This window comes from Pan paniscus, chromosome 6 (assembly GCF_029289425.2).
Source record: "Pan paniscus chromosome 6, NHGRI_mPanPan1-v2.0_pri, whole genome shotgun sequence".
NCBI lineage: Eukaryota > Metazoa > Chordata > Mammalia > Primates > Hominidae > Pan > Pan paniscus.
In genome coordinates, this window is record NC_073255.2 from 189,648,665 (window position 1) to 189,672,478 (window position 23,814).

Sequence of the window (23,814 nt, forward strand, 5' to 3'; positions counted from 1 at the left end):
TGGAGGCAGGCTTTGTAGAAACAAGGGGGTGTGGTGGCCCCTGGTGCCTGTGGGAGGATGTTATTGGCTTGTTTGTTTCATGGAGTAGCAGGGGATGGAGACACGTGAGATTGGAGACTGATGGGGGACACTGGTCCAGCCAACAGGGGAACAAGCAAGGCAGGGAGCAGGGGAACTCATAGGGCTCCTTTGGGGCCTGGAAGCCTCAAAGATGGCAAAATAACACTTGAAATTGTTTCTTCTTCACATTTGCATCCACCTGTGTAGGTGTTTCCAGTATTCAAATCCATCCTAACTAAAGGAAGAATTGCCATTCCAATGAACGCATTCCACAGGTAAATTCTGAGGAGGGCATCCCTAAAATACAATGAACATTGTGTAGTCTGTTAAGGGAACTATAGTCAAATTAAAAAGCCACAAAATCAAGAGGAGACTTTCTACCATGTCACTTTATAATCAGGAAGGAGATTTAGAAGGAAGACAAAGATACATGCAGTAGACATAGAATAAAATAATTCATTAAAATCACCTTTATACATTCATTTATGAAGTTCAAAGTTACACGATAGACTGGTGTTGGCAAGTTTTTTTTTAAATACAGAGCTAGATAGTAAATATTTTAGGCTTTGTGGGCCGTATGGTCTCTGATGACTCAGCTCTACTGTTGTGCAAAAGCAGCCATGGATAATAGTAAACAAATGGGCATGGTTGTCCTTCAACAAGGCTTTACCTACACAAGCCAGTGGCAGGCTGTGCTGGGCCCAATGGTGTAGTTTATCAACCCATGTCATAGGGCATCTGGCCTCAAAAACATATTTCTTAGGTTTGTATATTGCCTTACTTTCCAAGCTTCCCTTGAAATGATCAATTCATTGAGGTATCCAGGCAATATTCTCTCATTTTACAGACCAGAAAACTGAGATACAGAAACTTTCCTGGGAAAAACTGCGATGAGTAGCAAGCCAAGACTAGAAATCAGATTTCCTGACTATTCTCTCTCACACACTGACTGTTGCTCAACCCAGCTGATTCACTAGACTCTGGTCACCAATATCAAGTTTCTATCAGATGGGTCAATTTTACTTATTTATTTATTTAATAAAGATTAGCTAAGACATACTTATTTTTTTATTTTAGTTAACAATAGCAAGGACTTTTGTCCTGATTAAAATATTAAATAATATTACCTTTTTAAAGTTTTTTTTAATTTCAGTAGGTTTTTGGGGAACAGGTGGTGTTTGATTACATGAATAAGTTCTTTAGTGGTAATCTCTGAGTTTTTGGTGCACCCATCACCTGAACAGTGTACACTGTACCCAATGTGTAGTCTTTTATCCCTTGCCACCCCCCCCACCCTTTCTCCCGAGTCCCCAAAGTCCAATGTACCATTTTTATGCCTTTGCGTCCTCACAGTTTAGCTCCCACTTATGAGTGTGTATTAGTTTGTTCTCACACTGCTGATAAAGACATACCCATGACTGGGTAGTTTATAAAGGAAAGAGTTTAACTGACTCACAGTTCCACATGGCTGGGGAGGCCTCACAATCATGGAAGAAGGCGAAAGGCATGTCTTACATGGTGGCAGGCAAGAGAGAATGAGAACCAAGTGAAAGGGGTTTCCCCTTATAAAACCATCAGATCTTGTGAGACTTATTCACTACCATGAGAACATTATGGGGGAAACAGCCTCCATAATCCAATTATCTCCAACCAGGTCCCTCCCACAACACATGGGAATTATGGGAGATGCAATTCAAGATGAGATTTTGGTGGGTACACAGCCAAACCATATCAGAGTGAAAACATATGATGTTTGGTTTTCCAGTCCTGAGTTACTTCACTTAGAATAATAGTCTCCACTTCCATCCAGGTTGCTGCAAATGCCATTATTTCATTCCTTTTTATGGCTGAGTAGTATTCCATGGTGTGTGTATATATATATATATATATATAACATTTTATTTATCCACTCGTTGATTGATGGGCATTTGGGCTGGTTGCATATTTTTGCAATTGCAAATTGTGCCTCTAGAAACATGTATGTGCAAGTATCTTTTTCATATAATGACTTCTTTTCCTGTGGGTTGGAACCTAGTAGTGGGATTGCTGGATCAACAGTAGATCTACTTTAAGTTCTTTAAGGAATCTTCACACTGTTTTTCATCCTGGTTGTACTAGTTTACGTTCCCACCAACAGTGTAAAAGTGTTCTTTTTTCACCACATCCATGCCAACATCTATTATTTTTTGATTTTTTGATTTTTTGATTATGGCCATTCTTGCAGGAGTGAGGTGGTATTTCATTGTCGTTTTGATTTACATTTCCCTGAATAATTAGTGATGTTGAGCATTTTTTCATATGTTTCTTGGCCATTTGTATATTTTCTTTTGAGAACTGTCTATTCATGTCCTTAGCACACTTTTTGATGGGATTGTTGGTTTTATTCTTGCTGATTTGTTTGAGTTCTTTTCAGATTCTGGATATTAGTCCTTTGTTGGATATATAGATTGTGAAGATTCTCTCCCACTCTGTGGGTTGTCTCTTAACTCTGCTGATTATTTCTTTTGCTGTGCAGAAGCTTTTTGGTTAATTAAGTCCCGTCTATTTATCTTCGTTTTTGTTGCATTTGCTTTTGGGTTCTTGGTCATGAAGTCTTTGCCTAAGCCAATGTCTAGAAGAGTTTTTCTGATGTTATCTTCTAGAATCTTTAGAGTTTTAGGTCTTAGATTTAAGTCTTTGATCGATCTCGAGTTTATTTTTGTATAAGGTGAGAGATGGGGATCTAGTTTTATTCTTCTACATGTAGCTTGCCAATTTTTCCAGCATCATTTATTGAATAGGGTGTCCTTTCCCCACTTTATGTTTTTGTTTGCTTTGTCAAAGATCAGTTGGCTGTAAGTATTTGGCTTAATTTCTGGGTTCTCTATCTGTTACATTGGTGTATGTGCCTATTTTTATACCAGTACCATGCTGTTTTGCTGACTGTGGTCTTATAGTACATGTTGAAGTCAGTTAATGTGATGCTTCCAGATTTGTTCTTTTTGCTTAGTCTTGCTTTGGCTATGTGGGCTCCTTTTTGGTTTCATATGAATTTTAGGATTGCTTTTTTCAGTTCTGTGAAGAATGATGATGGTATTTTGATGGGAATTGCACTGAGTTCGTAGATTGCTTTTGGCAATCTGGTCATTTTCACAATATTGATTCTATATCTATGAGCATGGGGTGTATTTCCATTGGTTTGTGTCGTCGATGATTTCTTTCAGCAGTGTTTTGTAGCTTTCCTTGTAGAGGTCTTTCATGTCCTTGGTTAGGTATATTACTAAATATTTTATTTTTTTTCAGCTATTGTGAAAGGAGTTGATTTCTTGATTTGATTCTCAGCTTGGTTGCTGTTGGTGTATAGCAGAGCTACTGATTTGTGTACATTAATTTTGTATCCTAAAACTTTTCTGAATTTATTTGCCAGTTCTAGGAGCTTTTTGGATGAGTCTTTAGAGTTTTCTAAGTATATGATCATATCATCAGCAAACAGAGACAGTTTGACTTCCTGTTTACTGATTTGGATGACCTTTATTTCTTTCTCTTGTCTGATTGCTTTGGCTAGGACTTCAGATGTGTCCATTTTAAATAATAGGGAAAAAACAGAAAAGAAAATTAGGTAACTACTTTATAGCAAGCTGGATTTTATTCATTGTTAGATGGACCTTTTCTTTGTATTTACTTCTGTCTGTGAATCCTGTTTCTTCCATGTTGCCCTCAGGTGCCTTTCAATGCTTTTCCTTTCCTTTTTCTTCATCCCCTTTGCTTTTGTGACCATGTTTAATATGCACCTGGCTGCACACTTCAGTGAGAGGCCTCCACCCCCATAGTTTGGGGATGCCTCACTGCTTTTGATAAGTTTCCAAAGCATTCCACTCGTTTCTCCTTTCTGCATCTTAATTTTCCACAGACCTCTGGGAGAATATTTTTGTTAATTGAGGGGGCAGATGTGACATTTCCTATTCTCTCTTATTTCTTCTCGGGTTGCAGAGTAATTGTTGACTAGCTATGTAATTGAACAAAAACTTTTATCACAATTCTCTCATGCATTTTGACTTGGAAAAAAGTTCAAATCTCAGGCAAGATTATAAAATTAGTGAACATTGTATATAGCACTTTTTAAAGGGGATCACTTTTCAGAGTTCTCTTTTTAAATTTTTACCTCACTTCCATCTTGCTGGGCCCATATCTCTGTCTTCTAGGGAGATGATAATGGAATCTCATGAAAAGGCAAGGGACATGATTTGTTGGGCCTCCCATGATTTGTTGTGCTTGTATATTGAAAGTTGCTACAATGAAAAGGCAATAACTTATCCTGTATTTATTTTTTCAACAAATATTCATAGACCATCTATTATGTGCTAGATACCAGAGATATAAATGCGATAATATTGGACACAATTGTGGAATAAAATTAGACTCATTTTCTGTCTGGGAGGAGATTTAGACATGGAAAGGGCAATTTCAATGAAGGGTAAAACCTATCAAAATACAGAAACAACAGAATATTATGGTAACACAGAGAAGGGCATTGAAATCAGATGTGGGAGAGTCATCAGAGACTTCTTAGAGTACTCAACAAGGTCATGGAGAGAAGGGGAGAAAAAGTCCAGGAAAGAATAAAATATATTTAGGGAAATGAAAAATGGTCAGTTCAGTATGATTGAAGAGAATGATATAATAAAATTAAGCTGTACAGGTGGACAGGCCAGATCTTGAAGCGCGTTGGAAACCACATGAGCATATTATCTTTTCACTTTATCTTATGATCAATTGAACATCATTGAAGAGTGTTAATCAGGTTAGTGGCAGAATCTGATTTGCATTTTTACCCACAGGTGGAGGAGAGTGGAGGGGAGTAAGATTAGAAGCAAGGATACCAGTAGGATGCAGTTACAGCAATCCAGGTGGCTGTGCTACAATTGTAATAACATCAGATCTGTGCTGGGTAAGTATGGAAAATGAGGTCATCTTGTTCACATCTGTATCCAACAGTGCCTCACCCGTTGGGATGCTCTATTGACATTTTGTGAAGGAGTGAATAAATACATAAGTGGATTTATTGTGGGATCTGGCCAGCAGCCCACAATGCAATGGGGCTCTTTCTTTGTTCCCAGGTGGATCGGCAAGTTGAGAAATAATAGACACGCACAAGACAGTGAAAGCTGGGTCCAGGGTGGTCACCGCCTTCGGTCCCGCGGTGCCAACAATGTACTGGATATACCAGCATTTATTATTAAGTTTAGTGAGGGCGGGGGTAGGTTAGTGAGGGATTTAGGGTCATTTGATTATGAGGTGAGATGGTCACATGGGGATGAAGTAATTCTTTAACATAACATCTGTATGCAGTAGTACAGTATACAGAGATAAGAATTTACAATATAGTGTGAGCATCAGTAATTTCTAACAGAGACTTAAAATGGAAACACAGTCTTTCCATAACCTATGATTAGCAAGATATTAATCAGCAGTTAACAGCTGCAGCAAAAGCTGGTTACAAGCAATCCATAGAAACAGGACGTGAAGCTAGACAACCGGTTAGACCAGAAATTCTCAGAAGGGAGTATGCCTTAACCCTAAAGAGGCCTAGAAGAACCGTGGCAAGATGAGGGCGTTTATAGCCCTATCTTATCCATGTGAACAGGCACCCGTCATGCATCCGTTTATAGGCTCTCCACAAGGGTCGCATTCCATTCCCACAGCTATGAACATCTGCTTTTCTGGGATAGGAGTCTTGGTAATGTGAAACCTCCCTGACTGCACATCTGTTCATAGGCTCTTTGCAGGGGAAAGCACATCACACGCTGTTGGCTCATTCTGGCAGCCCAACCTGGCATTGTCTTTACACAATCCTGCATGCAATTTTGTATTTACAATAATCAGGAGCATTTTATCTTTTATTCTGTAGCAATAGTTTCAGGGGGTCTCCCTACATGGATTCACATAGAAGTGGTCAGTTAAGAACAGTATTTCCCCCGGTGGGTTCCACAGAACAGCATGTTATGTGAAAGAAAACAGGCTGAGGTCAAATGAATCAGGGAAACAATAGGCAAAACATTACTAAACTTTCTGTTTAGGACAATCTCTCAAGGCCTTTAACAAGCTAATATGTCGTGTTGCTCTCCAAAATGCAGGAGTAGCAAGCAAGGTGAACTGGGCTTCTGTTTGCCCCTCCAGACCCACTCTCCACCACTCTCCACCCTGCTCTGTTCCCTGGCAGCCTAGTCTTTTCTGATTCCATAACAAGCCCCCTTGCTCTCCTTTCCAGTTGGGTTTGGACAGTGGGGACTTAGTAGGTAAGAGGGAAAGAGTAGAGAATAGTCAAGTATTTCCTCCCCTGGCTCCCGCCTGTGGGTGGCTGACAGCTGATTGTATACCTTGACTGACAGCCACAGCTGTTGTCAGGGCCTTCTTTGCACAGCCTTCTGTCTGTTTTGGTGACTGTTCACTCCCCTTGCAGCAAACTGCAAATAGCACCCACAGACTGCACTATCTTGTGATTTTCATGTATGTGGTCTACACCTTATGGCACTCATTTCAAAATACCTAATTTGACCATTCTCTCTGTTTCCTCCTGGGACCTTGACTAATTCACAGTTTCTCAAACTTCATTGATTGTAGAGTCATTTTTCCGTGAAGCATTTTGCATGACTAAGGTTTCACATAATACAATTTGGCTAATAAGGGTTGAGTGTTAGCACAAGTAAAAGTGAACCCCACTTCTTTAACTCTGCTCACCTTGTAGATCGGCTTCTCATATGGGGTTTAATCACTGGTTCCATAACTAAGTAGTTTCTAATCTTAAATGCACATGGTGGTATCAATCAATACTTGTAAAAATATCCATGCTTATCTCATTCTGTTAGGGAGTTGTATTGGTCCTGCCTCTTAGGCTCTCTGAAGCTAGCAAGCATGCAGCTGCAAAATTTTCTCGAGAGAAACTGGAATTCAGATGTTTTCTTTTATATTTCTGCACTTCCGAGATTTCTTCCCTACATAAGGATTAATCATATCTTGTCTGGGAATAGTTTCCTGGCCACACTGGGGAGCAATTATGTATCTTGGCTAGGTCCTGTGACTTTTGGCAATGTTACCAACATCAGCCTTAATTAAGAAGTCTACTGAGGTCCATAAACTATAAAGTTTTATTAAACATGATGAAATAAAATATCGACTGCTATTTTTAAAGAAGTGCTGATGAAAAAGGGACTAAACATCAAGGCGTTAACAAATGTGGTTGGATATTTTATGACTTTTTTCTTTACAAATAAAGTGGAACTCTTTGTATCCCCACAAAATGTGTATGTTAGAACCTAATCTCCAATGCAATACTATTAAGAAGTGGGGCTTCAGGAGGTGATTACTTATGAGGCGTAGCCCTCATGAATGGGATATGTGCCCTTATAAATGAGGCCTAAGGGATTTCATTCACCCCTTCTGCCATGTGAGGACACAGCTAGAAGGCACCCTCTTTGAAGCAGAGGGTGAGCCCTCACCAGACACTGAATCTGCTGGTGCCCTGCTCTTGGACTTTCCAGTTCTAAATGTAGAACTGTGAGCTATTCATTTATGGTTTTTATAAATTACCCAGTCTAAGGTATTTTATTACAGCTGCCTGAATGGACTAAGGCACTGACCAGTGACTTCTGTGTGAAATCTTTATAAACGATTGAAATTGTAGGGTTGAGAAGCTGTTAGGCCAGGCATGGTGGCCATGCCTGTAATCCCAGCACTTTGGGAGGTCGAGGTGGATGAATCGCTTGAGGCCAGGAGTTTGAGACCAGCCTGGTCAATCAATATGGTGAAACTCTGTCTTTACTAAAAATACAAAAATTAGCTGGGTGTGGTGGCACGCTATGTAATCCCAGCTATTCGGGAGGCTGAGGCTCGAGAATTGTTTGAACCTAGGAGGCAGAAGTTGTAGTGAGCCCAGATGGTGCTGCTGCACTCCAGCCTGGGTGACAGAGCAAGACTCCATCTCAAAAAAACAAAAAACAAAAAACAGAAAGAAGCTATTAATAATCTTTTTTTTTTTTTGCTGTGTTTGCATTGGAGAATTTCAAAGAACTTCTCAATATTGGTGCCATTATTGCTGCTGTTACTCTCACTTGCTGTGGATCAATGTTTTGTATGTTGTACTATTTGAATTTATAGATGGGCTTCATAGGCAGCAATGGTGAGCCAGTTGACCTTGATTAAAGAACTGCATGAATATCGGCAAGTGAAAGCTTATGACTTTTATAATGAAGTCAGCCTGTGGCTATCTTTATATCTCTTATATCTGTATATCTCATCTGAAACCTTCTGCCGGCATTCCAACAAAGACCAGTGAGCCACATACATGTTCTTGAATGGGACAAAGGCATTCTGTAAGAAACTTAGAAGACATACTTTGGCTGTCCTTCATACTAAGCAGAATAACTAGAAAGGATTTATCAGCTCTGTGCCTGCAATAAGTATATGGGTTCATACAGAAGCAATCCTTCATGGCTGAGCCACATTCTTTAAGTCCGCAGTCATAGCATTTCTAATCACTCTGGGTTATCTCTTATAAAAGGCCATTGCAATCTTAAGGACATTATCTAGACACTGTGTTTGTCTGCTGCTGGTTAGGCAAATGGCAAACCAAAGTGCCTGCTCAGGGAAATTACCACTCTCATTTGTCACCAGCCTGCACAGCAAAAGCACGGGTTCTGTTTCTTGCTGATTGACTAATGGTTTTGAGAAAGAAAAGTGATAGGTAGAATGCTTCTCCTAGAAGGGAAAACTGATAAAAGGAATTGACTACCCAAATCTTTTCCATTTCAATGAGATGTTCTTTTTGCTCAATTTAAACGAGCTTGTCAAAATAAATAAGCAAGCATGGTCACCATGGATGGTGAAGCCAGGTATTCAGTAGAGGAAATCAATCTGGAGGTGGGGGTTGGTTTCTCACTCTGCTCCAGGCAGACAAGTCTCCAATCTCATTCACTTCTTGTTCTTGTTTAGCATGCCCCCATTTCCCTCTGTGTTTGATGCAAACCATACACATCTTTTGAGGCCAACTTTAATCTCTTCTCCTCTTGGAAATCAGAGTATTCTTTTCAGAATTCATAACATTTTCAGTCTGTGCTGTGCAAGTTGGCACATAGTTAAATTCTTCTTTTTTATACTGTCCTCGCACTGTTCCATGAATGTTAGCCTTACCATTTAAACAGCCTGATCTTCTCACAGAGTAGAGAGATGTTCTTGAGAACATCATTGAAACACTAGATCAAGGCATGCCTGTGGACTTTGCAATTTCCAGAACCAATAAAAGTATCTTTATTATTTAAGCTGGTTTGAATCATGTTTTTGTTATGAGTAACAAAATGGATATAGGAGATACTTGGTAAATATTTCCATAGAACTTACAGTCATCCCTATTTATCTCAGTATTTTATCTCTACTCAGATCAGATGTCATTTCAAACAGAATCATATTTGAACTGCTTCCTTTTTTAAATACCAATATTCAGTTACTTTTAGATGGAGAATACTGCAACATTCCTTCAACCTGTAGGGAAAACTATGAAGTAAGGAGAAGAAGTAAAAAGGAAAATTTTCTACTCCCAAACTTTCTCCATTTATGGAAGGTTTATTGGAACTTCTGAGGAATATGGAGAAAGAGCAGCAGTTGAGGAGGGGATGACTCCACATTAATTTTCAACCTTTTCAGGTTATTCACCTTACTACTCAACTGCTCCATGGCTTGAGTCTAAGAAGGATCATTTCTAACCTTTTCTTGCAAAGTTTTCCATTCTTTTTTCTGTCTCTACCCTTTACCCCATTCATGTGCCAAATATATACCCTTCACACCATTTCTTATGACACACAATGATTCTCTGCAACAGCAAGGTTTCTCAGTCGGAGAACTACTGACAATTTTGGTAGATAATTCTTTGTTGTGAGGGACTGTCCTGTGCATTGTACGATGTTTAGCAGCATCACTGGCTTCCACCCACCAGATGCCAGTAGCTCCCCTTCCCAGGGTGTGACAACCAAAAATGTTTACAGATAATAGCCATTCTAATAGGTGTGAGGTGATATCTCATTGTGGTTTTAATTTGCATTTCCCCAACGATTAATGATGTTGAACTTTTCTTTATGAAACTGTTGGCTATTTATATGTCTTCTTTTGAGAAATGTCTGTCCAGGTCCTGTGCCTATTTTCAAATTGGGTTATTTGTTTTCTTGCTGTTGAGTTGTTTGAATTCCTTATGTGTTTTGGACATTACCCCCTTAGTTAATAATTATATATTATATATTTCAAAACTAATGAGAGTAAATTTTGAATGTCTCAACACAAAAAATAAGTGAGGTGATAAATATATTATTTGAGCTTGATTTAATCATTCCACATTGCATACATATAGCAAAACATCACTTCTACCCCATAAATGTATGCAATTTAAAAAACAAAATATTTACAAATATTGCCAAATGTCCGCTGGGAGTCAGAATTGATGCCTTCTCCCTTTGAGAACCTTGGCTGGGTCTGTGGGCAGTAGACCAGGTGTAATTTGGGAAAATGACTCTCCTCCACTGTTTCCTCTTTGGAGACTCTGATCTATGCCATTAGCTTGCTGAATACATTCACTCAGGATCTCCATCCTGAAGTGACAAAAGAATCAAGATCCTTGGAGCTCTCAAAATAGAACTTATACTAGTTTCTTTCAACCCAAATCCTCAGCAATCACTGTTCTATCAGATTATCTCACTCTCCAGTAAAAAAATTGGGCCAGGTGTGGTGGCTCACACCTGTAATCCCAGCATCTTGGGAGGCTGAGGCAGGCGGATCACGAGGTCAACCTGGCCAACATGGTGAAACCCCATCTCTACTAAAAATACAAAAATTGGCTGGGCGTGGTGGCGTGCACCTATAGTCCCAGCTCTTCGGGAGGCTGAGGCGGGAGAATCACTTGAACCTGGGAGGTGGAGGTTGCAGTGAGCTGATATTGTGCTACTGCACTCCAATCTGGCAACAGAGTGAGACTCTGTCTCAAAAAAAAGTTTTTTTCTCAAACATAAACATAAAATAAATGAAAAAAATCAAGATACCTTGCACTCTGATCCCTTGGTTAATCTGTCTTATCTCAGCATTGCCATGGTTTTTATATCATGTGACCTTTCCTCAATTTGATACTGTGTTTTCATCATGATCAAGTGCCCTTTATTCACTAATGGACATCTTCATTTAACTTTCCCCAATTCAATTATCTCTTATGAGTGTGCAGACCATTTACTGCTGAGTACTGATCTGATACCCCGACCTTCACCTGGTCTCACAATAAATAGTCAACCATGTGAAGCATTACTTATAATAGCTAAGACGTGGAAACAAATGAAGTGTGTGCCCACAGATGAACGGATAAAGACAATGTGGTATATATACACAATGGAATACTATTCAGCCTTAAAAAGGAGATACTGCCAATTGCAACATGGATGAACCTGGAGGGCATTAGGCTAAGTGAAATAAGCCAGCAGAGAAAGACAAACACCTTGTGATCTCACTGATAGGTAGAGTCAAAAAAAGTCGAACTCATAGTAACAGAACAGAACGATGGTTACCAGGATCTGGGGGGTTGGGGAGAGCTGGGAGATGTTGGTCACAGAGTCCAAACCTTCAGTTATAAGAAGAGTAAGTTCTAGGAGTCTGATATGCAGCACAGTGACTGTAGTTAATGATAAATGTATGTGTGAAGTTTGCTTAGAGAGTAGCTCTTTAGAGTTCTTGTCACACACAGAAAAATGGTAACAAGGTTGGGGGTAAATATGGTAATTAGCTAGACTGTGGGAATTGTTTCACAATGTATAGGTGTATCAAAACATTACATTGTGCACTCTAAATGGAGTCAAGTTTTATTTGCCAATCATAGCTCAACAGAGCTGGAAAACAAAAACAAAATCCCCCAAAACTGATGTGCTGGGGTTGCTACCCGTAGCTTTCCCTGGATTTGCAGGCGGAATCATAGCCTGAATCCCCAGAAGAGTTGGGAAGGGACAAGAGTGTAAAACTTGCCCTCATAATGGGAGTGGAGACGGGCTTCTAGCTGGCTTGGACAGGATCTTCACTCTGATCTGTGGCGTGAGGAAGCTTGTTGCTGTGTCAGAAAGATGCTGCGTGTTTCTGGAAATGGGCAAAGGCAGCACTTACCTGCACGGAGGTGGGCATTGCAGCCCCAGGCACACCCCCCAGCACCACGTGAGTGACATCACACACTTTCGCCTTGTAGCCTTGCAGCATTCAATACGTATTTGTAGACTGTAGTTTTGAAAATTAATTAAAAATGTATCTTTCCAGGTCCTTGCAGTCTAATAGGAAAACCCACAACCCCTAACTCAGTGACCGGCATGTGTGACATGCTCAGGTGCCTGTGCCATGTTTCCGTTTATTGAAGAGAATATAATCATATATTAGATAAAATCACACGTGGCAGTGCTGAGGTGAGGCAGGTTAACCAAGGGATCAGAGTGCGCATATCTTAATTTCTTTGTTTATTTGGTTATTATATGTTTGCATTTGAGAGCAAAGACATTTTCATCTGGATAATAAGGCTTCATCTGACTAAGGTAGAGAATTATGGAGGATTTTGTCCTAATAGTAATTTCCTAGTGTCTTGATTGATTTATTATCCAAAAGATAGCAAGTAAGAAAATGGAATAAAGCTCTCGAGAGGACCAGTACTGAGCTGGGATCAAGAGATCTGGCTTCTTGTCCTCATCTATGGATGGCCTGGGATAAAGTCTGACTTTACCTTCCCAGGTATCATTCTGTATGCTTATGTATTTCTTATATAAACAGGAAGTGTGGACTAGATAATTCAGATGATTCCTGACATTCTATGATTGGATTACAGAAGTTCTGACTTTCTGAGCAGCAGGTTTTAAAATCCATTGTTTTCACTCTTCTTCCATCTCTTAGAGCCATGAGTCTCCTGGGGATGGTTATTGATAGACATATTGTACCTTAAATTTTTTTGATGTGTGTGATGGTTAATTGTATATGTCAATTTGATTGGGCCAAAGGATGCCTAGGTGGTAGCTGGTTAAACACTATTTCTGGGTGTTTCTGCGAGGGTGTTCCCAAAAGGGATGAGCATTTGAATTGCTGGACTCAGTAAAACCCATGGCACTCCCCAGCGTGGGCGGGTGTTATCCTGTCCGTTCAAGGCTGGAATACAGCAAAAAGCCAGAGGAAGGCTGAATTCACTCTCCCTCTTTGGGACTGCTTGAACTGAGGCATGAATCTTCTTCCCTGGGAAGTCCTGGTTCCTAGGCCTTCAGGCTTGGACTGGGATGTGTACCATTGGCTCTCAGGCTCTCAGGCCTTTGAACGACACTACTGGCCTTCCCAGGTCTCCAGCCTGCAGACGGCAGATTGTGGGATTTCTCAATCTCTATAATCATGTGAGCCAATACCTTTTAATACCTTACCCCCCACCCACTCTCTGTGCCTACACACACACACGCACAAAAATACAGACAGACACACCCCCCTCCACACACACAAACATTCACAAAAAGACAGACACACACACGCAAACACACACATTCGTGCATGTATTTGTTTTGCTTTGTTTCTCTGGAGCATACTAACACATGCAGTGTGCTTCTGCAGTCCTCTGCGTGCCTGTCCCAGGTAGACAGCACCTGTGCTCCCTCTCATCCCTGCACTGCCACAGTTTGCTACCCTGCCATACCTCTCAGGGCCTTCCTTTGATATAAATGTGTAGGCGTGGGCTGCATACAGACCTAGTGGGCAGCTGTGTGTTCTCATTCACTCCCCATTCCCTGGGAGGCTATCTTAGCTCCAGCTGGAAATCTAGATGGGTCATAGTCCCCCATTGGCCTTAGCTGTTAAAGTTGTTAAAGTCAGTTTGTGAAAGTCCTCTGAGGATTCTAGCAACAGAACAGCAGGAAAGGCCTTTGTGTTCTAACTTTATTTCTGGCTTTACCTTCGTTTTATTTTCCTACATTCATTTTTCTTTTCTCTCAATTTCTTTATTAACATTTCTGTTTTATTTTTAAAGTCTTGTCTATGAACACCTCCACTCCTTCTCCTCAAGCTTAAGGATAGTACCTGGGATTCTAATGTTTGTTTGTTTATTTTTATTTGTACAAACTTACGGGGTACATTTGCAATTTTGTTACATGGATAGATTTTATAGTAGCCAAATAGAATTTTTAGGGTGTCCATCACAAAAAAAGGTACATTGTACATAATAAGTAATTTCTTATAATGTTTAATTCACACTTCTGGGCTTGAGCAAATATACGTAAACAGTAAATCTGAGTCAATGCAAATAGGCTATCTGGGAGGAACACAGCACAAATGACCCCATCCATAGCTGTGATTCAGAAAGTAGGATGTCAAGGAAAGGAGACAGGTGCAGGTGACTACTGAAGTGTTTTGGTGTGGAGGGACAGGGAGGGGGTGTGCCGTGGCACAGAAGCAGATCAGGACAGCCTCTCTGAGAGTGTGCTGTGGATATCTGGGGTGGAGGGTGAGGGGTGGTGCATGGCAGGAGCTGGGTGAGGACGTCACCTCTTACCTCTGAGGTACGACAGCAGGAAGAGGATCAGCGCCAACACAGTGGCAAATTTACCTTGGTCCTGATTCTGCATGCAAGAGATCTTTTCGCCAGGCCATTGAGTAGACTGGACAGCCTTTAAAGAATCCAGGCCATCATTAAAAACACAGAAATATTAGTAACTTCAATGCCCAGGGCTGAAAAAAAACAGCCCAGCTTATTCCATTATGCTGACCTCCTGCTACACATACAAGATGATTCTAGAAACAAAAACACAAACCTTTAGCTTCCTGGCTTTAAGATGAGTCATAAGTGATCCCATGTGGGCAACTAAGCTACTCACTGACAAAACTTAATTATGTTATGTATTTTGGAAAATGGAATGATTCAGCCACAGAGACTCAATACCCCTCAGAAGCGATCAGCATTTTAGCAGTCTTTTAGATCTAATTTTCAAATGGAAAGTAATCGTGAGGGGACACATATTATTTAACACTCATCACCATATATAAGTGTGCTTGCTGCTGTTTCTGGATTGAATAAGCCAAGAACTCATCTGGGCATTCTGTGGGACATGAAAATTCACTTGTGGTTTTTCTTTCAAGAATTGCAGCAGGATTGTAGGAAGTTAAAATTGATTTGTAATCATTTGAGAGATGATGATCTGGAAAGGAAAATAATCTGTAGGTCAACAGTGATAAATTTAAGCAATTTCATAGCAATTTTCAAGTTCTTGGGACATGCCTTGCTTATTTCCAATTTCAAGTGTTCGTTGTGGCTTAAAAGCCCTGCCTCCCTTCTCTATTTTCCAAGTCTAGGCTGACCATGGTCTGAGCCACCAGCCAAAAGCCACCAGGATTGTATCTGAATTGAATGAGTTGGAATTGACCTTTTGTTAAATCAGCTGAATCTCCCGAAAAGAAGAAGCCCATGATGGAGAACTGTGGAGTGCCAGCATCTCTGTTGGAGAGTGTTAGAAAGGACTTATTACAGGAGCCTGGGCCTCTGTGAGGTGAGCCGGGGGATGGTCCCAGGAAGTGGAGCTTTGCTGTGGACTGGTTATTATCAGGAAGCAGGGCTAATTCTCTAGTTGGGTAGCTCCATAGATCACACTGAGAAGACAGGAAGACTAGACTGAGGCCAATCATTCTAACTGATGAAGTGACAGGAACTCCCATCAGCTAGGATGGTGGTATGTTTGCTCACAATGATGCTCTGTGTCCAGACATGATTACAGAGGGTCTTGTTTTTGCCTTGATCCATCACGATCACAGAGCAGCCTTGTCTAGTGTTGATGTTGTGTACATTGTTGATTTCAGCAGCAGGATACAAGGCTGTCTTCTGGAGGTCAGGAGCTGCTTTTCTGTTTCTCACCATTGAACTTACATTATCCAAATTGGGACACTTCAAGAGTGAATGGGGGTGCCATTGATAGTGGCAGGAGGCAGACAAATGCCTAGGCAGATGGGGCAGGTGCCCAGTGAAACTCCACCTCCAAGCCGAAGACAGCTTAAAGCCTGAAAGCCAAGCTACAAGTCAAATCCATGGACTGGACTGAGAACCTGTCCTACCATGTGGCATGCTTTCCTCTGATTGATCCTCACCCTTCACCTATTTTACATATACCTACCCTTTCTTAATTGGTTTTCTACACTGCTGTGCCCACCTTTGAGTGGTGCCTTTGCTTCAGCCTTTCTTTACATACGCACAAACCAATCATCATGCACTCTCCTATTCTGAGCCTATAAAATCTCAGCCACACCAGGAGAGTGAACAAAGGACTGTGGTGGTGGGGGACCACCCCCACGTCCCCTCTCTGCTGAGAGCTGTTCCATCGCTGAATAAAATTCTTCTCTGCCCTTCTCACCCTTCAATTGTCAGCATATCCTCATTCTTCTTGGACGTGGAATAAGAGCTTGGAAACCACTGAATGTGGGTACAAGATACAACACAGGTGGACTGGGGCTCCACACCTGGCCCAGCTGTGGGCTGGGCTGGTGCACAAGCCAGACTTGACTGGGTGCCTCCTGCAACAGGTAGGGTCCCTCCTGCAGCAGGTAGAGTGCCTGAGCTAGGCCTCAGTCAGGGCATCACCAGCCAGAGGTCCCCAGCTGGCAAAGTGACTGAGAAAAATCCTGCATCACTGTTAATCATTTTGCAGGAGTGACAGGTGTAAACTGTGACTGTTCTCAAGAAATGGGCTGGGGCAATGTTCACACTGAAATCTTGCCCTTCCAATTCAGCTGTCCCTTCCAAAGGTCCCCTTTGCACTGTTTTTATCATATTAATTAGTATCATTGGAGCTCCCAGTACAATGTTTCTCTTTCATACTACATTTTGTGCTTCATCAGGTAGGATCTTATCAGGAAACAGAATTGTACCCAGAGGTTGTAGCTGCAGAAACCCAACAAAGGCATTGATTACAGAGGACTGTGCTTTAAGGTTTAGGGATGCAGCAGGGAGAGCTGAAGCTAGCCACACACTGCAGAAGGCTTTGCTGCTGGGCAAGAAGGAAATGGTGGTGGGGCTGCAGCCCTGAAGGGGCCTCTGGCAGGAGCTGTGGTGAGGAGGACAGCAGTCTCTCTGCCTAGGGCAGGGGGAAGCTGGGAGGGAGCAGTCAACCAGACCAGGCTAGCAAGGGAGGTGGGCAGGACAGGATGGCGAGGAAGGGGTAGGGGAGCTGTCCGCAGCTCAGCACAGGAGACTCTGCGCACTTATGAGTACACCACTTCTGCATTGTTCTAACAACCTTTAGAGGGAGGCCTAGTAGGTCGAGCATGCTCATTTACAGAGGAGAGTGGGCCCAGGGTCAGATGTGTCCATGGTGATGTGGCTGGACAGCCACAAGGACTGGCAATATAGCTCCTGACTTCCAGTTCAGTTGATAGCAAAACAGGGGGCAGGGAGTGTGGAAAAGACCTCACAACTGCCAGGGTGTGAGTGGAGTGGGAGACCTGGTCAGAGAGGAAGGAGGTGGTTTGTGTGGTGTGTTCTCACTCGGCTATATGCAGCTGCAATGAAGGGAAGGTTTTCTGAGAGTCATAGTGGCATTCGGGAGAATCCAAATGGTTTTGACAAGCAGCAGAGCAGGACGCAGTCACTGTTACCAGCACCTGATGGTTTTCTCCCTTGCTTGCTTTCTTTCCACTCTATTAATTTGTTGGGATGTTGAAGACCAAGGGCCTCTAATTTTGTAACATTTGTTGAAATCTCACAGAGCTCTTTGAGTGAAATCAAATGAAGATGGATAAAGGGAATGGGGGTGGGATTGACTTGATCTACTGTGAGGAGTGAGGGAAATTTGGATTGGGTCAGATGGGAGAACACAGAACTCCAGAAGAAGAATGGAAGACTCTAGAGTCAGAAGGATGTGCCTAGCACCCATGCTTGTGTGTGCATGTGCTTGTGTGTGCATGTGTGCACATTATGTGTGAGTGTGCGTGTGTGCCCCTGCATGTGTACCGTGCGTATGTGTGAGTATGTGTGCATGTGTTTGGCAGGCTGGGAAAACCAGGTGTAGGTAGCTCTCAGGACTAGTAGATGACCAGCCTGAGAAGTGATCATACTGAGGACACAGCATGTGAGGTGAGTTGGTGTCAGATCCTGAATGACAAGAAAAGTGATTTGGATATGGTCAAACAGTAGGGCAACATGTGTCCAGATTTGTCCTGGACAGGTTTTGTTCTGCGGTAATTAGTATCACCAGCATGCCCTTTGGCCTGCAGAAGTGTCTCCAACAAATTATTTGGTTATCCTTTCTGATAGGAAGTGGGAAACCATTGTAGGCTCAAATGTTCCAAGCTGGACTACGGATTCTAGTTAATTATCCTTGTCTTCTGTTCCTGGTCCTATCCACAAGTGCAAGGCTGGACATGACTCTTCACTCTGTCTTTGACTCCGAGTTCAATTCTTGATTTTGACAGAAGGTGTTTTTCGTATCTCTTTCCCAGACCTTCTGCTGAGGATATATGGCTCTGAGTTTGCAGAAGATCAAAACTTTAAATAAAAATCGGTAACTATGTGAGGTGATGGATATGCTGATTTGCTTGACTGTAGTAATCATTTCCCAATGTATATGTATATCAAACCATCAAATTGTATAAATTGTATTTCAATAAAACTGTTTTTGTTTTGTTTTGTTTTGTTTGAGATGGAGTTTTTCGCTCTTGTTGCCCAGGCTGGAGTACAATGGCATGATCTTGGCTTACCGCAACCTCCGCCTCCCGGGTTCAAGCGATTCTCCTGCCTCAGCCTCCCGAGTAGCTGGAATTACAGGCATGTGCCACCACGCCTGGCAAATTTTGTATTTTTAGTAGAGACAGGGTTTCTCCATGTTGGTCAGGCTGGTCTCGAACTCCTGACCTCAGGTGATCCACTTGCCTCAGCCTCCTAAAGTGCTGGGATTACAGGCATGAGCCACCACGCCCATCCAAAACTTTTCTTTTTTAAAAAAATCAAAACTTTTCTCTGGCCCAGTTTTCAGGGCATGGGTGTTTCCTGTGATTTAATTGTTCATTATCTTTACTTGTGGCTCCAAAGAGCACAAGCGTCTCCTCCTTCAGAGCACGTACAATAAGCGACCTTAGCAGAAGGAGAGAACTAGCAGGAGAACAAGGGAGGGAGTTAAGGTCGTTTTCCAGCAATTGTGTATTCAGGAAGTGTGAGGGCACATTGTTGTTTTACATTCATATGCAAATAGCTCTGTGTCTTGACTGGCTTCAAGGAAAGCTTTGAAAACATCAAAACAGAACTCTGTCTGAAAATGTTCTTACAGCACTGTCTCCAAAACATTCGTGCCTTAAGTGATGAATACCTAAACATCTCTCAATCAGAACCGCTTTCTTTCCTCTCTTCCCTGATATGCATAACAATGACTAAGTGTGGACTTCTGATTTCTTTTTCACACAATGGTAGCCCATGCAGTGACCCTCATACTTCTACAAACTTAGGACACTCTTGGAGTAGGTACTTTGGTGACTGGCTTACAATACTGCACGTCGCAATCTGAGGGCATTGAATGAAGCCTCTATGATCATGAGGATATTAGAAGGCCAGCCATCCAGGATCCTGGAGACTTGAGATGGAATCAAAGAGGCATAAAAGGTGATTAAAGTGAGAAAACCTGAGAGGCACATCTACCGTACAGCTACTCTCAGAGTTTTTCCATACAATGTGCTATAAGAAAAACATGACTAACATGTGATTGAAACTTTGTTCAAAATACAGAATTCAAGCTGGCATTCTATGTTTGCCAAATTCTGACCCATGTGTCTTTCCAGCTTTATCCTCTGCTATTCCTCTATGCAAATATGATGGTGTATCTAAACTAACCTTGTGTCTCCTGCATATGTACACTTTCTTCTAGAAAATGTATGCACACTGTGCTTCATCTGCAGTGCCCTCTTTCACCTCTTTTTTTGTTTTTTTGAGACGGAGTCTTGCTCTGTTGCCAGACTGGAGTGCGGTGATGCGATCTCGGCTCACTACAACCTCTGCCTCCTGGGTTAAAGTGATTCTCCTGCTTCAGCCTCTTGAGTAGCTGGGATGACAAGCATGTGCCACCACACCTGGCTAATTTTTTGTATTTTAGTAGAGATGGGGTTTCATCATATTTGCCAGGATGGTCTTGATCTCCTGACCTCATGATCTGCATGCCTTGGCCTCCCAAAGTGCTGGGATTACAGGCGTGAGCCACTGTACCCAGCCACCTCTTTTCATATCTAGGTTGCACCTCCTTTTCTCTATGAGCCATTGTGTCTGCTCCAGTCTGGAGTGATTTGCTATACCTCTGAGCACCCACCTACTTGCACTTGTGTTGCTTATTTAGTAATTGCTAGTAGCAAGACCATAACCCTGTTGTCCTAGTCCATTTTCTGTTGTTATAACTGAGTATCTGAGACTGGGTAATTTATATAGAAAATACATTTACATTACTTTCTACCTTGCTGGAGGCTGGGAACTTTAAGGTTGAGGGGCTGCATCTGGTGAGGGCCATCTTGCTGGTGGAGTCCCAAGGCGGGACAGGGCATCACATGGTGAGCGTGCTCATGAGAGACAGCCAAACTAGATTTTATAGTAGACTAGCTCTTATGATAAGTAACCCCCACCATGAAAACTCATTAATCCATTAATCCTTTAATCCATGAATGAATTAATCCATTCATGGCAGAGACCTCTTGACTCAGTTATTTCCTAAAAGTCCCACCTCTCAACACTACTGCACTGGAGATAAAGTTTCCAACGGATGAAATTATGGGGGACACATTCAGACCATAGCACCTGCATTCAGAGTTGAGTCTTCCTTCATACTCATCCTCCATGTAGCAGTTGGATAGTCTTGGGTGAAAACTTCATATGTTTGAACCTAGTTTTTTCATGTGTAAATTGTTGGGGAAGGAGTAAGGAATGTGGTTTATGGCCAAGTTTACCAGCTGCCTGGTAGGTTGGGTCCCCAAGGCACACAGGTCAGAGAAATTGCTCAGAATCCCAGTTTGGTTGAGGTGTTCCCTTTGGATTGACGCATTCTTCTTGTCCTCCTTGCTCCACCCCAAGTCCATGTCTCCAGTGTTTCACGGGCCAACGTTCATCAACATGACCCCTTATCAGGGAGCCTGGATTCCTTTGCTCCTTTAGAAACCAAGATGCCAGTAGCTTGCTCCTGTATGAGTTTTTTGTTGCTTTCTCTGGCTCCAGGGTTTTTTCCTACAAGATTTATTTCTGAGTTAAGGAGTGTTGTACAGCTATATTTCTGGAAAACAAACAGAAAAATAAACCACTCAAAGATGTGCACTTGGTCCTGTTGACTGTCTAGAAAACTCCTATTAGCCTTTCTTAATGGGTTGTATATGCTTTATTTGAGAGATTTTTCTGCTCATTGTCCTGGCCTGGCCCATTCTTCTGCTGAGGGATTGCAACTGAATATTGTGCTAGTTTAGGGGAGTTTGTGACATCATTGATTTTAAGGGGTGAAGCCCTACAGTTTTCCAGAGACTTACCTGAGGGGGGACATTGCAAAATTATGGGCAGTGAATGCTGTTCCTACAGTAGGCTATAAGGAGAAATTGTACTATCATATCCTTTCATTTCTGTCTTTCAGAGTAGGATAGACCATTCTGGGAGGTCCAGGGGAGTTCTTCCAAAAAATCAAGGCATACCCCATATTTGATAGAACTCAATATCCAGCACATAAAAACTGATCACAGTCACTTTTTACTTTATATACCTTCACATTTTTAAAATTTGGTAAAGATACATTACTTTCTCTAATAAAGTAAGTGACAAAGGAAAACCCCTAGTTTCCAGGGAAAATCACTGTAAACAGTTTTCATGTGCTTTGAAAAAGCATGGGTGAAAAGATGGATACCAAAATGAAGATGATTATTTTATATATATATATATATATATATATATATATATTATGCAATTTGTTTTTTTCTGGCAATTTGCTGTAACAGTATATCATAAAAATGTACCTGATACATTTGCTGGATCTCCTTAGATTTCCTTGTTTGCTTCCTGAATCCACAAATGCTTACCACACTTCACTGCCCACAATTGCTTGGACCCACATGGTTCTGCTGTGTGGGCTGACCAGTTACCCTCCCCATGGGAGCTGCCAGGGAGCTGGGCCAAATTCTTCATGCCCAGAATTTCTGGCTCTTCCTGTCATTTCTAGTATCTTGAGTGTATGCAGAAGGGACCAGATAATGAACAAGTGTACGCAGAGGTATTAACTCCCCAGTAGATCAGATTCCACCAATTGGAAACAGAGGATGGAAGGAAACAAAGACGACAGGCTTCTCCTTCCTCCTTTCTTGCTCTAAGACGTGGTGTCTGTGGCCTGCTTGTCCCAGCAGCATGACCTGCGGGTGGCCGAACCGTCATGGCAAGTGACCTGCTGTGTCATCCCATCACTCATTATAAAACAATACCCAGTGAAGTAATGTCTCACCTGGCATAGTTTCCCATCCTCTGTTACCTGTAGAGGGTCCAAGGTATTTGGGGGCCTAACATAAAAGAAAATGTGATCACAAGGTGACACATGCAACTTTATTTAAGTGATGCTTTCATGGGTTCACATGAAAAGGAAGGAAGTCCTCTATAGCAGGAGACCTTCCAGAGCTACAGGATGCAGCCACTACTCAGAAGGAAAGGCTGGAAGGGAATCCCAGGGGGTGAGGGGACTAGAGGGGGGCTCAGATGTGTGGGTGAAGTTGCTCAGCAGCCTGGCGGGGAGTCTGGGTCAGAGAACTCCAAAGGGCAGCAGTAGTTGGCATCTTTATAGCCCTGAGTTTATCTTATATATGGTTAGCACATGTTGGGCACAGTTTTGTGGGCATACAACGGAGGTAGGCTCTAAATGGCTAAAAATATGAATATTTGATCTGTGTCTAAAACAGTTAATATGGAACATTTTGAGTTTGGTGCTAGGAGGATTTTGAACAAATAGGTCTCAGCCTCCTGTGAAGAAGTAAACAACCTAGAGGCCAATTTACAGGGGCAGTCCTTGGCTCATTTATACAACACTATTTCACAGCTTCTTTCCCTCACTCTTGCTGCCCTTGGCTCATTTGTACAACACCATCTCATGTCTCCTTTCCCATCCAGGCTAAAGTGACATTAATGAAAGTCAATACAATTGAGCCTTGAACAACATGGATTTGAACTGTGTAGCTTCACTGATACATAGATTTTTTTTTTATAAAAGTTGCGCCAATTGTGCCTGCGTCTCCTTCCACCTCCACCTCTTCTGCCTCTGCCACCTGTGAGACAGCATGACCAACTCCTCCTTTTCTTTCTCCTCCTCCCCAGCCTACTCAGTGTGAAGAGGGCAAGGATGAAGACCATGATAATTCACTTCTAATTAAGGAATAGTAAATATATTTTCTCTTCCTTATGATTTTTTAGTAACATTTCTTTACTCCTGCTTACTTTATTGTAAAAATATAGTACATAATACATAGAAGATACAAAATATGTGTTAACTGTTTGTTATTAGTAAGTCTTCTGGTCAACAGTAGGCTATTAGTTGAGTTTTGGAAGAGGCAAAAGTTATACTTGGATTATGGACTGCATACAAGTTGGGGCCCTTAACCCCTGCATTGTTTAGGGATCACCTGTACATGTAAAGTTAGCCTATTTTTTTGAAATGGCAATTGTGTATTGTATTTGTGAATTAGTCTGTTCTCACACTGCCAATAAAGATGTACCTGAGACTGAGT

At 41.8% G+C, this 23,814-nt stretch overlaps 1 protein-coding gene across 1 annotated transcript in view; it reads left to right on the forward strand.

The window, feature by feature from the left end:
* Positions 1-23,814, forward strand: part of ACTR3B (actin related protein 3B) — a 980,748-nt gene that overhangs the window by 473,314 nt on the left and 483,620 nt on the right. The gene's annotated exons all lie outside the window — the stretch shown is intronic.